Below are 14,930 nucleotides of genomic sequence, written 5' to 3'. Positions count from 1 at the left end.
CAGGAGGGGCAGGAGGGCAGGAGGGGCAGGAGGGGCAGGAGGGGCAGGAGGGCAGCAGGGGCAGGAGGGCAGGAGGGGCAGGAGGGGCAGGAGGCCAGAAGGCCAGGAGGGCAGGAGGAGCAGCCCAGAGCAGCTGCAAGCAGCAGCCCCGACCCCCCACACACCCTCCCCGGCTCCCTGCTGGAAGAGCAAAGGCAGGGCTTGGTGCCCCACAGGACACAGGGTGAGGACGGTGCTGTGGGGAGAGCCGGGGGCCAGCGGACGGCTGGACTGTGCGCACTCCGCGTGCTCCAGCAAGGGCTCTGACTGTAGGGGTGACCCTGGGGGGCCATTACCTCAAGAGCCCACGGGATGTTCACCACAGTACTCCTTCATGGGGAGATACAAAAGCCACCTAAAGCCCAGTGATGGGCTGCGCAGATGCACCAGGGCCGGCCCGGGCGCGGAGCCCAACCAGAGCACGGAGCGTGCGGAGGAGGAAGGGGCAGACTTCCAGGGCAGCATGGCACGTGAGAGAAGCGACTCTGCGACGTCCCCCCGACGCAGCCTTTCCTAAGGACCTGTGCTCGGGCCCCGACGGCAGGGTCTCCATCCTTATTTGAATAGTGTCGCTGACGTGGGTTCCCCGGGGAGTTACTGCAGGTGCCACTTGAGGCCGTGCCCACGGGGTCCTCGGCGTCTCTGGAAGGCAAGCCTCCTCCATCCTCGGGGCCCTGAAACGCCCCGGCTCTGCCCTCCCCGTGCTCCACGTTGGGGCTGCTCCTCCCATCTCGCGGGCATCACTTTGGCAACGAGCCGTTGAATGCGGCTCTGAATCTTCTCCTTTGCAGGAAACATCGGTTTTCGGTCTGGGCTTTTGGGCACACGCTGCTCCTCCCTGGTTTTCTGAAGTTCCCGCACGCGTCCTGGGGGGCCGTCCAGGCTTTCTCCTGCTCCCTGTGCTCTCCCCGCAGGGATCTCTGTGGATTTCTTGTCCTTTTCCCTTGCAGCCCCCATACTGCCCCTCTTCTGTCCTTGTGAACTCTCTGGATGCCCAAATTGCCCCTGCCATGGGTCCTACAGCTCTGCCGCGTGCTGGGATTCCTGTGGCTCTTCTGCCCCCTCCCCCCGGAGCTTCCCAGTCAGATCCCCACTCAGAACTTCTTGGAGCTGTGGTTGGCATTCACGCCGGAGGTGCCGCACCCCTGTGAACCCCTCTGTGCGTCTAGCTGGGCCCATTCTGGGGTTCATGCCACTGTGTGACCTCCGCTTTTAGTTTTAGCTTTTCCACCTGTTGCCTTTGGAGCCCACACGTGCCTAGCGTTGGCTTTCAGGTGTCTGCTGATGCAGATCTGCTGACCTTTCTGTCAATCCCTGCTTTGCTGCCTGTTCCATATATTGATGCTGGGCTCCTGCTGGGCAGACTGAAGATCTCGTTGCCTGGGCGTGGGGTTCCCTGGTCCTCCCCAGGCCTGGAGCTCCCTGGCCTTGAGCCCTCACCAACTGCCCTGGCTCAGGGAATGCCCACTTCTACTTAACTCACTGGGGAAGGGAAGAGCCACCCCATCTAATTTATTAATTAAAGACCCTCCGTCAATCCCAGGAACAACCCCTGCCCCTGCATCTCCGGGACTTTCAGTTCATTTCTTACCTTCCCAGCTCCCTCCTCTGTGCAGGCTCCAGTCTTGTTTCAGTGGAAGTCTGATTCCATTTGCTCTCTAACTATTAAGACTTTCTGGCCCTTTGCTGTCTCTTTATCTTGTTTGGATTTTTCAAAATATCTTTTTGGGCTTTCCAAATAAGATGTGGTTTAATATGTAAAAAATAATAATAATAATAAAAATCCCTGTGGTTCTACACCCTTCCTTCTCACCTTCAATGAGAAGACAGTACGAAAATGCACAAAGTCATCATCACCGCCCTCCGAGTGTGGAATCCGTGGTCGGCATATCCCCCAGTGGGGTTAAAGGGCATTTCATGGAGTCACCTAGCTTAGTTCTGCTTCCTAGCATTATTGGGTTTGGAGAAGTTACTCTAAATAAATCCAAATGATAAATGTCAGATCATAACAACTTATTTTATATGAAATTTGGCAATAACTCTTCACTTGTCAAAAGAAACACATACTCAGAATGAACCAATTAATCTTTTTCCTCCTTTTTTTCTCTTCCCTTTCATTAGCAATAAATTGTAGTTAGAGAACATTTGGACCCAAAGTTTATAAAACCTTGCTAAATAAAATATTTAAAAGCCTAAGTTTTTTCTTTATTACAACCCAAGATAATCTTCATGTTAAACCTAAAAGTTGGGTTTGGTTGCCATGCCAGAGAGTTCTGCAGGGTGAGTCTTTCAGATTTCTCACTGAATTCTTTATTCACATTCAGTGTTCTCCAGGCACAAGAGAAGCTTACAGAAAGAAAGCATTATTAAAAAAAAAAAAAAAAGGAGAAGAAAGCATTCATTTCACAGGCTGTTTTTCCTGGGTCATAGCTTAGGAAGGAGCATTCTGACCTAGCCTTCCATCTTCAGTGTCTTTGGGCAAGGAGCAGACATCAGCTGTTGAGATGATAAAGACGACGATGATGCCATTTGCTTTTATCTGGTCATTTGTACATAATCTCGGGAATACACTGGGCAATGATCCTGACAAGCAATTGAAAATGCAAGGTGAACAGTCCAAACAGCCATTCTAATACAGACACTGGGAGAGTGTAATTTCTTTGAAAGCAACCTCAATGTCAAATCAAAGTTCCATTTCCAACATGCGCTTGAGGCATTCACTGGAAGCCTGAAAGAAATGCCTTTCACAGGTACTGAGATACAGATTGTAACTCAAATTCCTTGTTTCCACTCTCGGTTCTCTTGTGGCCATTCTCCACGCAACAAGAAGAAAGACCCTCTCAAAACATGCACCAGATCTCGCCACTCCCAACCCGCAACCTGTTGATGGTCTCCCAACATCTTTAAGATACCCAAAGTTGCCAATGTGGTTAACATGGCCCTCTGTGACCCAGCCCCTGCTCTCCTCCAGCACCCACCTCGTCTTACCTGCACATGGCTGCGGCCACACTGGCCTTCCTGATGCTCCTCAGACACCCTCCCAGAGTCACCTCCTTCACCTTTTCCTGCCGCTTCACCCATATGACTGCTTCACACCATGGAGGTTTCTACTCAAAAGTCACCAGCACAGGGGCCCTCCCAAGCACCCCACAGTGTCCACAGGAGCTCCCTGCACTCTCCGGCTCCCTTTCTGCTCTGTTTGTCCTCACAGGGCTTTCTTGCCCTCTGATCTCATCGACTTCTCTGCCTGCTTCCTGTCTCTATGTCAGAACTTATGTTCCAGGAGAACAAGGACCACATTTTGCTCTCTGCTATAGGCCCTGTCTAGAACCTTGCTAGCAATCAGGACGCGCCCCATGAAAATGAGTGAGTGAAGGAAGGAAAGAACACTGCTGCCTAATGAAATCTGCCTATCTCTCAAACAGATAGGTAGATTCAATTGCAGGTGATTCATCTGGCAATAAAACATGGCAAAAGCATTCCTTGAGAAGCTAAACACAGAATCACCATATGGCCCAAGAGGTCCACTCCTGCATGCCGACCCTGAGGAACTGAAGATGGGGCTCAGACGGACACTTGCACACCAACATGTATGGCTGCCTGAGTGATGATGGCTGAGAGGTGGAAACAGCTCCAATGTCCATCAACAGATGAATAAGCCAAATATGGTCCACACATACACTGTATTATTTAGCCCTAAGGAAAGGATGAAATTATGAACATGGTGCAACAGGGATGGACCCTGAAGACACCCGGAGCAGAAAAAGAGACACACGAAGACACCGCACAGTCCCTCTGATTTGAGGTGTGTGGGGCAGTCAGCTCCACATGCAGAAGGAGCAGTAAGGTTTCGGGGGACTGCAGGGGGAGGAGAGAATGGCTCTTACCATTCAACAGGTATAGAACTCCTGTGTGGGAGGATGAGAAGTTCTGGGGATGGAGGTGATGATGGTCTCGCACTGCTGGGAACGCACCTGGTGTGACGCACTCTGCTTATGTACGTGTAATAAACAGGTTTGTGCGTGCACATACACAGAGCAGTTATTCTATTTGCCTTGATCTTATGAAATTAGATGAAGTTACCCTGAGATTTTTATTAGATGAATCAGCACCAGTAAGACTCTTTTACCATCTGCTTATGTTAAAATCCTTATAAAAAAAAATTCCTGATTTAACATTAGTTATTGGTTTTATAAAGATGAGCTGATAATTATGTACATAAGCCAGGGATGACTGATTTATTATGCAAGCAAGAGAAAACACATCAGATGCTGAATTATTTTTCCCAATGTCATTTGTGAATATTACTCGAAGTTTTTATCCATATATTACTTCTGTTCCCTCAAGATAAAAAATAAAATCACTTCTACAAATGTTTGTCAAAATTGCGAGCACTTTAACAAATAGCTTTCAATATAGTACCTTCTAACATGTCGTTAAATATTCTCCTTTGAATATAATTCAGACCTTTCCAGTTACATCAGGAAATTCTCTAATATATTTCCATAAATTACAATAAATAATGTCCTTTTAAACTTCTGGGGGGTTTTCAACTAATGTGTGATGTGAGTAATTCAAGTTCAGCTCTCTACTCTCACTGGGGGTTCCTGGTTCTTCATACCAGCCATGCTCATTAGGGACAGAAGCTACCTGCCAGGGGCATTTCAAAGGATGCCAAACCTGTGTGTGGTCATCGTGGGTGGAGAGGAGGTAGGGGATGGAGGTTTGAAAGCCTGATTTCATACTGCTCTGGGACCAGGCCACCTTTGTAAAACCTCCTCAGAGCAATTACAAAAGCATTTGCATCCATAAGCACACAATAAATACTATTTGACTGACTACCCCAGGGGTGTCCCCAAGACTGCTACCCACCATCCACGAAGAAATGGGATTCTAGGTGTCACGAGGACAAACGTTCATTTGTCATACATTTTTTAAAATGAATTATAGCAATGAAGGTAACAATATGAAACATTCCTTTAAAATAAATACATTGAAATTTAGAATGGTTATTGAAGGACATGGCGGTATAGGATTTAGAGAAAGTCCACAAACGACTGGATTTGGGGCCACACTACACTAAGTGAATGTTCCTTATTCGCCATCAGAAACCAGAAGCCGGGAGAGAGAAGAGGGGGCCCTACCCAGCCAGTGCTGGAATCTAGGCCTGCCAGCCAGAGGCTGATTCTGGAGCACAGTAAGGAGGAGACTCGGTGTCATGGTGGTGGGGGCTGGAACTGGAGTAGGAAGGAGTGTGTCCCTTTCTTCCCCAGTTTTGCAGTCTCCTGTTATTGGGACCCCAAGAAAGCCAGCTGACAGAGGAGAAATGGAGCTCATGGAGCTCCATGGCATGACAAAGCCATGTATGGACGGTGGGCAAGGAGCCCAGTTGGCCTATACTGACTGCTCTTTGAATGAAATGGTCCTTCCGTGCCCCCACCTCCAGCCCACTAGACACACCTGCTCCAACATGAATCCCTAACATCTTCATGGCACATCTTGTCATTCTAGCTCTTCCACAGATTCCTTCTGCACTTGGAGCTGGGGTCCCCTAGCCCAGCACTGTTCTAGGTCCATGGTATGTACACCATCTTGCCAACAAAATTCTTGGCTCTCTCACCTAGGGTGGCTGCCTACTTGCATAGACTGCTCAGGCCACCAAGTGAAGCTCCAGACCTGGAGTAAACCGTCGTGTATGAACCTTAGAGGCTGGCATAATTCAATCTAGAGCTCATATACCTTACAGGTCTAGAGAACAGTTGTATAGTATTAGGGTCAATTCTCCATCATAGCAGGGATTCTAGGAGAACCTGGCACCCAACTGCATGTCCATCCATCTGTCAATCTTGGCTAAGTTACTGTCCTTGCTCTGCTTCACTTTCCATATCCATCAAATGGGTTTAACAGTGGTATCTACCTGATGTTAGGTTTTGAGAGGATTACATGAGATAATCCAGGTGAGGAGCTGGATTTGCTCTGTGCTAGCTCTTTGCAAATGTTCCCTCAACATCAGCCAATTAGAAAAGAAATCAAGGTTGAAAAATGAAACTATAATCATTTGTCTGAAAGAAAGACATCAGACAAATCCCAGCTGAGGAACAGACTACAAAAGCCCTAGCCAGTTCTCCCCAGTTGCCACAGTCCCCCAAAACAAGGAAAGTCTAAGAAACTGTCGCGGCCCAGAGAAGCCTAAGGAGACATGATGAATACAATGTCATGTGGTGTCCTGGCTGGGATCCTGGACCAGAAAAAGGACCTGAGGAAAAAAATTGGTAAAGTCTGAATGAAGTATGGACTTTAATTAATAATGTATCAGTACTGAGTCATTAACTGTAACAAATGTATCACACTGATAGAAGATGCTAATAATAGGGGAAACTGGATTTGTGGTAGATGAGAGATCTTCATACTATCTTAGCAGTTTATAAATCAAAACTATTCTACAATAAAAGTTTACCAAAAAAAAACCCCAAAAACAAATAGAAAAAAAAATTAAGTCTTTCTGTCCCGAAGACACACAGTTGGCATCAAACAAAGCTCTGGTGTGGATGCACTTGTCAGTGAGCTGGGGCCCTAGCCTCCATCCGTTCTGAGCCATATCCAGTCATTATTTAAGCCAAGTACAGACCTGGAAGATCAGAGGCTGGATGGCGAGTTCCTGCAGCTGGGGATTCAGGTCTGCAGAATCATTTAAGTGGAAGTACTGTGATGGAGAAGGGACCCAGGGGAACAGCCACCCGCAGGTGAAAAGCAGAGTCTGGGAGACCCAGAACCTGCTTGTCCATAAGTCACTTTAAAAAAAAAAAATGCTTTGTGTATCCACAGCAAGTGAGGTCACTGCAGCGGCCAAGGCCCTGGCTGTGGAAAGGCTCTAGGGCAACACAGGGTGGTTAGGATGGCAGTTATCTGCCCAGACCTTCTGCCCAGAACAACTGTAAGCCTTGGCAAGACGTTCCTGTGAATGGTGCCATCTCCTCCTCTGTTGGGGCTCTGCGTGGCCCACAGAAGCCATGGTGACACAGGGGCCCTTCCTCCCCCCAGCAGGGCCACAAGCATTCAGAAAGCAGAGGCTGGATCAGCCTGGGGTTCCAGCATTGGACTGTGGCAGATCCTGTGGGACTGTGCCTACTCTGGCCAGACTCTGGCACCTTGTCTCTCCAAGGAGCTCAAAGCATCTGATTTCAAACAGTGAGGTGGAAGGTGGTCAACATCTGTGCACCTTGCTAGAGAGACCACAGTTTGCCATCAGTGTCCCTAGAGTCACTCCTGCATCTCATATATTTCACAAAGACTCATGAAGCATCAGCCCAGGGACGCCCCAACTGGACAGCAGTAGGGAGAAGTTAATCTTGATCTCTGCATCTCTTGCCACCTGGATACGTGTTCATCCTCCATTTCTCAGCATTGATGTAGTGGGCAGATGTCTCTGCCCATGGCCAAGTAAGTGTTCCCTTCTTCTGGCTGTGCCCTCGTTTTGTATTAAGGTCCCACCTATTCCCCATTTTCAGACCTGACCCTATCTTGTTTCCAGGAACAGGTCCCCTGTCCCATATCCAATTACAGAAATTAGTTCAGAGGTAGACACGTAACTAAATCCAGTTACATAACATCATCCTTCTCTAAGGGTTTGCTAGATTTATGCTCTCCTTCTAGTGCTGGGCTGGTAGGATGTGAGCCTAGAGCTGCTGGTAGCACCTCTGCTATGACTTGGAGAGATCCCCTGAGTAGGAAGCATCCTGGAAATGAAACTAGCATCATGGTAGAGACAGAAAAGCAGGATGACGCCCGGGTTGGCCAGGACTGTAGACAATTACTTCCCCTTAACTTCACCTAATCCTGTTTGAGCTGGATTTTATTTGTTTTGCCTAACAAGTCCCGCCAAATGCACTCACTTTGATGGAACTGTCAAAACCGAAGCAAGGGAGTTACAGTGACCCTTGCTCTGCCACATGATACCATCCTGCTTGAAACTGAATGAGCTCGCCAACGCTCTGTCTTCAGAAAACTTGAAGGAACATTGGGGAAATACTTCCTTTCTACAAAGTGGTGGGGCCTCTCCCCTTCCCTGGCTTTAAGAAGATGGCAACTTAAAGAAGAAACATCTGATTCATAACGTCTTCTTCCACAGACATCAGCACTCTGTTCTCTAGATGGGAGGCCCAACTGGTGATTCAAAACCCAGGAAAAAGCACCTCCAGAACATACAGTCCTGGGAATAAAGGGAATGTGTGTCTAACAAGTTTGAAAAACACTGGGTTTCAGAAAATTGATCAAGTGTCTTTTGTGCAGGGTCTCTAAGAGACCTCAACGTGCTAATAGTGCACACAATTCTACACAGAGGCGACATGGATTCCCTTATCCAACCACAGAACAGCTCGTTTTTAATAAAATATGGTGCAGGACTGGGTTGTTGTTGTTGTTGTTGTTGTTGTTTTCTGGAAGCCAATAGACTAAAAATTCTTTTTACAAGACTTTCTCAAAGTCTTACGCCTCACAACTCCTAACCAGTACTACAATCTCCCACCTCCCCAACAAGCCTGCTGGAATTCCCGGCAGAGGTGGGGGGGTGGAGTGTGGCAGACAGGGGGTCCCCAGCTCATCCTCTTTCGAACTTTACTTTGAGCAGATCTTCCCTGCAAATCTCTCCACAACATTTCATGCTGAAGAAAAGCATCCCATTTTTGATGATTTCAAAGCCATTGGAAAAATTAAAAGTAGCCGCTCCCAATAAAATATCCTGTCTTGTCTTTGGTGGGGACAAATATGCACAATGACCTCATCTCTCCTTAAGTATGAACATTTCACCTCAACCCAGTGGAGCCAAGGGGCAAGCACCTCCCGCAGACCGTTCCCCACATACAGCCTTTTCTTCCAACTCAAAGGAATCATTTGGATACGTCTCATCTGAAGCGCTTTCCTTTTGAAGTACCTTTGAAGTGTTTCATCTCCTTTTGCCTTTCTTTTTGATAAAACTGTTCCTTCTTAAACTTTCAGAGACATCCCAATTCTTAGAGTAAACTCTTGGGTAATTTTTAAGGCAATTTTAAGGGAGTTTGTCTGATGTGACACATGCGGTAAGGACCACTCCCTTTCTTGGACTTCCTTGATAGATCTCTTACTTGGTTTGAAAACAAATGGTGGCATGGAAATTAAAAGTAATGGAAGAGGAAACAAATGATTTGGGATTTTTTTTTCACTTCGAAGAAAATCAAATTAATATACCCAAGGTTTGAATATAAATAATAGTGAAAGGGAAAATAAGGGAAGGGAGAAGAAATGTGTGGGAAATATCAGAAAGGGAGACAGAACGTAAAGACTGCTAACTCTGGGAAACGAACTAGGGGTGGTAGAAGGGGAGGAGGGCGGGGGGTGGGAGTGAATGGGTGACGGGCACTGGGTGTTATTCTGTATGTTAGTAAATTGAACACCAATAAAAAAAAAATCTTTAAAAAAAAATATACCCAAGGTTTGGGGTAAAATGTTTTCATTGTTCCCACAAGTTTAGAAAATTGAGTTCTCCTAAGGGCCATGAGGTTTCTCACCAAGAGCCTGTGAACTTTTACCAGAGGGAAGGGCAGCAACAACACGGGCTGTTTCCACTCTCTTGCAGCCACCACCCCACCTGTTCGCCTCCAGTGTTTTCTCGACTATGGTGGCTACAGGACACCCACAACCAGGAGACGGAGGATCCCCACCCTCGACTCCCCTTCTCTGAGGACTGGAGCAGTTAGGTCTCTCCAAAGAGGGCATTAAGTCAGGATGCCCCACCACTGCTTAGTGGGGTGAGGGTGGGGGGATGTGAACTCCAGCTGGGACAATCTCAGTGAGTGCTCACGCTGGCTCGTGCTCTCTCTCCAGACACTTTGTTTTCACTGCTAATCAGAATGACACAAGAAGGGAGAAAGGCTGATCTGATTCACACCAGGTACACTGAGCCGAGTGGCATGAGTGGGGGTTCCCGCGCCCGGGACCCCAGCTCTGCCCTGGATGGTGCCCCTGCCCCAGCCTGGTTCTCCAGCCTCCCCACTGACTTCCCACTAGATCCCTCTCCTGCAGAATCAGACTTTGTGCCCTGATTAAATGATTCCCTCTCACCTGGGAAAAGGCAGCTGGAAATCCTCTGGGACCCCTCATGGCATCTCATCCCCCACCCCCCACTGCCACAAGAGGCTGTGGTCCCGCCTTGCAGGATACCCAGATGAGCCCCCACCCCAGGGCAGGCAGAGATGCCCCTGTGCTGCCCTGGCTGTGGACACGATGGCACAACTCAAGTGGGAAGTGTGTGTGCTCTGGGCAAGGCAATCCAGTTTGAACCCCAGCTCTGTGACCGCCATGTGACCTCGGGTGAGCTACCTAACCCTGTGTGCCTCAGTTTCCTCCTCTGTAAAACACAGCTAGTGATCTTATTTTATCTCTCAGGCTTATTTTAAGATTAATTTATTTCAGAGGGCGGGGTAGGGGGAAGGGCAGAGGGAGAGGAGAGAGATAACCTCAAGCAGACTCCAGGCTGAGCACGAAGCTCAGACCCTGAGATCACGACCTGAGCAAAAATCAAGAGTGGGACACTCACTTGACTGAGCCACCCAGGAGCCCCTCTCAAAGGCTTGTTTAAGGATAGAACTAGAGGGTATGATGCTGAGTGAAATAAGTCAATCGGAGAAGGACAAACATTATATGGTCTCATTCATTTGGGGAATATAAAAAATAGTGAAAGGGAATAAAGGGGAAAGGAGAAAAAATGAGTGGGAAATATCAGAAAGGGAGACAGAACATGAAAGACTCCTAACTCTGGGAAACGAACTAGGGGTGGTGGAAGGGGAGGTGGGCAGGGGGTGGGGGTGACTGGGTGATGGGCACTGAGGGGGACACTTGATGGGATGAGCACTGGGTGTTATTCTATATGTTGGAAAATTGAACACCAATAAAAAATAAATTTATTTAAAAAAGGATTAATGACTTAATAGGCATAAAGCAGAGAGTGCAGTGCTGGCCCAATACTCCGTCCATAAGCGTCAGTGGCTTTATTCTTACTCCTCTTGCTGTTGTTAACACTATCATCATTCCTGCTGTCCCCTCCAGCCTGCACGTTCTCTCTGGTTCAGGCTGTGGCCTTTGGTTTACAGATCAAAGCTGATTCCGCTAGCTCCTTGAGAGCTGATCTCTCTCACACAGAGAGAGACTCAAAAAGCCAAGCTTTTACAGCTGAAGTGCAAGACCAAACGCCAACATTTTCGCTCTGGTAATTCAGTTCTGTGGTTAAGAACCCAGACTTGAAGTCAAACCACACAGGTTCAAATCCCAGCTCTGCCAGTTGGCAGCTGTGGACAGAAGGGGTGACACAACTTCTCTAAATGTGCCCTGGATTCTCAAATCTGGGTCATCACCACTCGTGGGGTTGAAGTAAGGATCAGCACTGGATAACGCAAACAAAAGGTTTCTCGGGAAGCCCAGCACCTATTAAGTGTCAAATAAATAGCAGCAAATGTCCAATAATCATCATGGTAACTGGAAAATTTTGCCTCTGCATGACCAAGGCTTCTCTCGTCACAGAAATGAGAAGCCAAATCATATTCAGAATATCACTTGTTCAATTTTACAATGAAAAGTAACCCTGACCGAGAAGAGAAGGCATACAGTCCCCATGACTTCTGCATTCTCTCTCTATAGACAGACCAGTGGGGACCATCAACTATAACCAGCAGTACCTGGGGATCCTGGAAAGGCTAGAGGTTCTGAATACTTAATGTCATCAGGCTAAGAAGATGCATCAGCCTCACATGACAGGCTTTGCCACTCCAGACAGAAGTGGTTCCAAAGGCTAAGCTCTCTCCACTCCCCACAGAGGCTCTGAAGGAAACTTCCAGGGTTTGCCAGTAGGATTCCTGCTTAGCTCTGCTTCTCTGACAGAGCAAACCTTATTTGAAAAGCACAAACTCGCCTTAGATATGATAATGGATTCAATCAGGCCCCAGCTGAGCCAGTCTCCTGCCTGCCTCCTCAGCTGGCTGTGATGCTGTTCTATTTCTGAGGCCAACTTATGCTGGTATTGCTAAATTCTGGGGGATGAGAAGGGTACCTCAATCTGGCCTCCAAACACTGTTCACAGCTGAACACTTAGGACAGTGTAAGTGTGCTTGGATCACTTCAACTTCCAAAGCTGCTTGTGGAACTGAACTCCATTGTTAAACGTTACATCATGTTTCTGCACAGAGAAACAGTACCGGCTTCTACTACGGGGTGTCCTGCTATGTCACTGTGGTAAGTAGTTTACATATGATATCTTATTCAATCTTTTTTTTTCTTTGTTTGAGAGAGAGAGAGAGAGCAGTGTCAGGGGTGGAGGGGGGGCGAGGGGGAGCGGGAGAGAGAGAGAGAGAATCTCAAGCAGACTCTGCACCCAGCACAGAGCCCAACACAGGGCTCGATCCCATGACCTTAGGATCATGACCTGAGCTGAAATCAAGAGCCAGACTCTTAACCAACTGAGCCCCCCAAGTGCCCCACATCTTATTCAATCTTAAATCAATGAGCAAGACAGACCACTTTATGCTGAGTGATATTAGTCAATTTCAGAAGATTGTACAGTGTACGATACCATTCACAGAACATTCTTGAAATGACAAGATTATAGAGATTATAGAGACCGAAAACAGGTTAGTAGTGGCCAGGGGCTGGTGGGGGGTGTGATGAGAGGTGTCTGTGGTGGTGATGACAGAGTGGCATGAGGGGTCCTTGTGCTGGACATTCTCTATCCTGTCTGTGCTGGGGTCACAGGAATGGACACATGGGATAAAATGACACAGGAGGACATGTACACACACAACTGGCTTATGTAGGAATAAAGCTGGTTGACTGCATCAACGTCAGGATCCTTGGCTCCAGGTTATACTACATAGCTTTTTAAGATGTTACCACTGGGGGAAGCTGAATGAAGGTACTATTCTCTGTACTATTTTGACAACTGCAGAGGAATCTACATAATTACTAGGGAATGGCAGCACACAGTGGTGTTTCACAGTGTTTCAGAGCCAGGGAACCTTGGTCTGAATGGCTGCTCTGCGACGTACCATCTGTTACTTACCTTCAGGAACCCCAGACCTTCAGGTACACAAGGAAGGTGATGGCAGTGCCAATCCCAGAGGGTTTTTGTTTTGATTTCCTTAAGTTAACCAGGGTGAGTTTCTGTTTCTTACTACAAAAAAAAAAAAAAAACAAATACACGTTTTTGACTGATATATAAGATACTATTTTATAAGAAGCAATCAAGTGACTAAGATGATAAATTTTGTCATCTGGTTAAAGGTGTAAGTGACTAATTGGCAGCAAGAAAAACCTTTTACAGAGAATGCAGGATATAAATATGTATACAAAATACACATACAAAAAAGCTGAACTTTACATAAATAGCTTTGTTTTTCAAGATTACAGAAAAAATTAGCAAATATTATGACCCAAGCTCCCAGGGAAAAGGAAAACGACTGTAGAGAAGGCCAATATTCTACAGTGCTATCACCTTGAGGTTCCCACTGATCTGCTGGGAGTGTGGTCAGGAGGCTGAGAACGTGGGCAGAAAGCCAGGAGGAACTGGGAGTCGGGGGAAGCTCTGTGCTGAGTGATGGGGCTGGAGTCCAGCTGGTGTCACAGGATGCCAGGGCTCTCAGGACATGGAGATGAGGGAAGCACAGACATAGTACAACATTCTGTTCTGAGTCTTCCCTGGAGACATCTGTTGACTGGTAAGTGGGGATCACAAACACCTAAGAAGACAAGCAGAAAACTGTTCCTGGGATCCCTGGGTGGCGCAGCGGTTTGGCGCCTGCCTTTGGCCCAGGGCGCGATCCTGGAGACCCGGGATCGAATCCCACATCGGGCTCCCGGTGCATGGAGCCTGCTTCTCCTTCTGCCTATGTCTCTGTCTCTCTCTCTCTCTGTGTGTGACTATCATAAATAAATAAAGATTTAAAAAAAAAAAAAAGAAAAAAGAAAACTGTTCCTAATGTCAGAGAAACAGCACCGCTTCCAGCCACCTGCCCTGGGGTGCTGAGAAGAGCACAGACTCATCCTGGAGATTCCGGGGCAAATGGGACGGGAAGGCCCTGTCCTGAAATGGTAAAAGAAATTCTGGCTGGCCCGAGGTGCTCTTCCCCTGACACAACTGCCTGCTGCAAGCTAAAATAAAAGTAATATTCCTTTCTGGAGGGATATCACAACATACAGAGGCTCTACTCCATCATTCCGTCAGAAACTTTCTACAAACAGCATACACAGTATGTATAAGACACAGAGAACACATGGACAATAGGAAACAGAGCCATAAAAGATCTATGTGTTGCAGTCGTAACACATGAATTTGAAAACTACAATACATTCAAGAAAATAATGAAATAAAAAATTCTAATGGAGAACTGGAATCTATAAAGTACCTGAAAATGGCCCTTCTAGAACTCAGAAATGCAGTCACTGAAGTCACATTTTAAATAGATGAGTCTGGTTGCAGACTCATGACAGGTGAGAAAGAGAGTAAGTAGATGGGATGGCACAGAACATGCCCAGGCTGAAGTGAAAAAGGGAACACATGCAGAAAGTACACACGATTGTAAGATTAAGTGTCAACTAACTAGAGTCTCAGAGGGATGAGGCAAAGAATGGGAGACAAACCCCAATTTGAAGAAGAAATGGCAAAAATAATCTGAAACTGATGCAAAATATAAAGTCATATGTCAAAAATTTTATGAACCCTAAGAATATAAATTTTTAAAAGCCACAGCTAAGGACATCTTAATGAAAGTACTGAAAATCTAAGACCATGGCGCCCAGGTGGCTCAGTTGGTTAAGTGTCTGCCTCTTGATCTCGGCTCAGGTCATGATCTCCTGGTCATGAGTTTGAGCCC

Source organism: Canis lupus, chromosome 26 (genome assembly GCF_048164855.1).
Source record: "Canis lupus baileyi chromosome 26, mCanLup2.hap1, whole genome shotgun sequence".
In the NCBI taxonomy this organism is placed as follows: Eukaryota; Metazoa; Chordata; class Mammalia; order Carnivora; family Canidae; genus Canis; species Canis lupus.
The sequence above is the reverse complement of the archived record's forward strand: the minus strand, read 5'-3'. Positions refer to the sequence as shown.